Source organism: Ailuropoda melanoleuca, chromosome 13 (genome assembly GCF_002007445.2).
Source record: "Ailuropoda melanoleuca isolate Jingjing chromosome 13, ASM200744v2, whole genome shotgun sequence".
NCBI classification, from domain to species: domain Eukaryota; kingdom Metazoa; phylum Chordata; class Mammalia; order Carnivora; family Ursidae; genus Ailuropoda; species Ailuropoda melanoleuca.
The window spans coordinates 38354046-38357324 of record NC_048230.1 but is presented as its reverse complement, the minus strand read 5'-3'; positions in this window follow the sequence as shown (position 1 = coordinate 38357324).

Here is a 3279-nt window from a genome sequence, read left to right as displayed (position 1 = left end):
TTTAATAGTTTTTAGTTCTCTATGAGATTTCCTGTTTGTTCACTCATTACAAGTGTATTTTCCTTTATGTCTTTCAAGAAAGTTATAATAGTTGTTTTAAAACAGTCTGTATTGATTTTTTTCCTCTTATGCAGAGGGCACATTTCCCTCTTTCTTCAAGTACCTAGAAGTTTGGAGCTATGTCCTAGACATTGTGGATGATACGTTGTAGAGACTCTGGATTTTATGTTACCCTGAAGTGCATCGATACCAAACAAACAAACAAAACCATTAACTTGGCTGGACTCCGATTCCAACCTTTGTCTCCCCTGTGGTGGCCAGTAGCAGACATCTCTGGACAGCTCCCCCGGCCTGTGTTGGGGGGCTTAGAGCAGCCCTTGCATGCGTATTTCAAAGGTCAGTCTAAGACTTGGGTGGAGTTTATATACAGATTTTGAACCTCCTCTCTCTGGCTCGTGATTTGCTGATACTCCCACCCTGACAGTCCAGTTGCCTTGGTCACTCCCAACTCTGGTCTGTAGTTCTGCAAGCCAGTGAGAGTGTGGGTTTTCTATCCGGGGTTTAGCTGCCTCACTTAGCAGAGGCTGAAGCCTGCCCTCAAGCAAAACCCCATAAACACGGGAAACTGAGTGCTATTCCTGTCTTCTCAGTATTGAGTCCCCTCTCGTGTTGCCTGCTTCTGGTTTTTCTCCAATGCCTCAGGCAGCTGGTTATAGCTGTTCTCCACGGGAGGGGGGTTGGGCTGAGAGCAGCCACCCTACCCTTACCAGAAACCCAGGCCCAGATGTTTGGCTTCTCAAGGCCATGGGCAGGGAGGACACTCAGCATCCCTCTGGGTCACACCTGCATCCAGTACAATAAGTTAAAACAGTTGTCCACAACGACCATATAGCCCAGAGGCTCAGACGGGGAGAGAATGCAGACAAGCCTCACTTTAAGTGGAAACTGACTCAGAAGGACTTTGCACTCGAAGCCAGCACGGTCGAATAGAACTTCCTTCCATCATAGACGTGCTCTCTCTTCTGCAGGCCCAACACGGTGGCCACTAACCACGTGTGACCGGTGCAGCTGAGAAACTGAAATTTTATTTTATTTCGTTTTTATTGTTAAGTTAAAATTCAAACAGCTACTTGTGACTAGTGGCCGATGTATCGGACAGTGCAGATCAAAGCAAATCGAAGAACCCAAAGTCTGGATTTACGGAAAAATAGGAAACGGGGTAACTGCGAAAAGTTTAGAAAAAAATACAGTGTGAGAATGAAGAAGAAAAAAAGAAAACTCACCTAGGGCATTTGGGAAGTAGGATTTTATTTATTAACCTCCGCCTCCCTCACCCCCCACAAATGAATTACCTAGAATAGAACCTTTCAGGGCCCTGCCACAATGCAAAGTGCTTCATGGCACTCGAACCTGACAGGGGTATTAGGGAGTAATTACAAAGGAACACAAAAGAAATGTTTTAAGTTACAAATTCCCCTAAGATATTTGAGATATGATGTGATTTATAAAAATTAGATTTGCCTGTTACTTCGGGGGAACACATTTCTGGCTCAAAGCTAAGTTGCCCGGCCCTGGCTTTGTCTTGGCCCAGCCTTGCTGATAAGCCATGGAGCTCCTGGGTGGAGGGCTCTTGCCCAAGCCTCCCCGCCAGCAGGGAGCTGAGCACCAGGAGGGGAGCATGGCCTTGCTCCCCACCCTCCCTTTCCTCCACCTTAGTGGGGATTCTGCTTTCACAGGGCTCTAGGGCCCTCTCTCCTCTCTCCATGCTTCTGTGTGCCTTCATTTTCACATCTGTAAAATGGGGAACATAAGTGGATCCACCTCCTTGGGCTGTTCTAGGATGAAATGGGTGAGCCTGTGTTAAAGCGTCTGGAACATGGACATGCCATTTACAACAGCCCTTGGCACTGGGTAACCTGCTCAGTATGTCTTGGTGGTATTTTTCCTTTTTTTCTTACTCTGTCCTCTGTGCTCACGTTCTGTTCCCCTCTCCCCATTCTCTCTGATTGCCCCAGTCCCCAACGCTCACCCCTTGTCTCCCCAGCCCTTGTCCAGGACCCTGGACAGACCCTGGCACCTGCCCCCAGCCGTCCCCGCCGCCTGCCTCTCCCGCTGTGGTTCTGTTTCTCTTTGGGACGCTTCTGGCCTCTTGATGCCTCTGATTCTGCATATCTGTTGCTCTCCCATACTTTCGCCTGCCCTGATCCGTGGAGGGGTGTGGGCAGAACAAGTGAACTAACTGGATGTGAAAACAGAACCGAGCAAGAGCAGGGGGAGGGGAGGGAATAGGGTGAGGCAAGTAAGGCACTCGTCTCTAGTGCAAAATGGAAAGGGTGCCCGGAAGTTTGGTAATCAAGATAAATAACGTTTCAATGCAATATTTTTAAAAAGCCAAACTAATGCTACAGTTCCACGACAAATACGATCATCAAAATGGACAATGAGGAGGAGATCTGACCCTGAACTTTGCACGGCTGACCGTCCTCACCTCCCCCAGTCCTGGCCCTGCTGGAGCCCGACTTTATGTAACATTTTGATTATTTTGTTCATTGTGGAATTTCTTATGTTAATTTGTGTTTTGTGAAATGTCGCATTAAAATATTATTTATCTGGATGACTAAGATTTTCGGCACCCCTCCCTTAAATGTTGCACCCCTTCCTTACTTTCCTCACCCTGGTCCTGGCCCTGGAAGAGAGAGCCCTTATGAGCAGAGACTCAGTCCAGAAGCAGCCAGCCCAGGGGTCTCGACAATCTCCAGGCGGCTGGCTCTCTGGCTCCCATCTCTCAGGCCAATTGCTACTAGTCCAGCCTTGTGGCCATTGGAGGCAGGCCCTGAGCCCTACACACAGGAAGAAGGTCCCCATGGCACAGTGATCCTGAGTGCTCCCAAATGACCCCTGTGACGTGCCCCTCTCAGGCCCATGACAACAACCATGCAGGACGACCTGAAGAAGGAAGCCGACTTCTTCTCTGTGGCAGCCCAGAGAACCACATTTCCCTGGCTGTTTCTCTGCAGCCACCTCACCATTTGGGGACCTCCCAGGTCCTGGCTTGACTTCTCCTCTCCCTACCCGAGCCCCTGTTTTGGTCTCTCTTCTCCATTTCCTACTTCCCGCTCGACTTCTTCATCATTTATGCTGAGGCCAGACTGGGGACTGACCGCGAGCAGGGTGGCTTGTGTGGATGGAAGGAGCCAGAAGGAGGGGCCCCGCCCTGCCAATCCCGTTCTTGCCTCCCTTGCACGCCTACCGCAGCCCTCTTTCCAGACCCAGAATAGT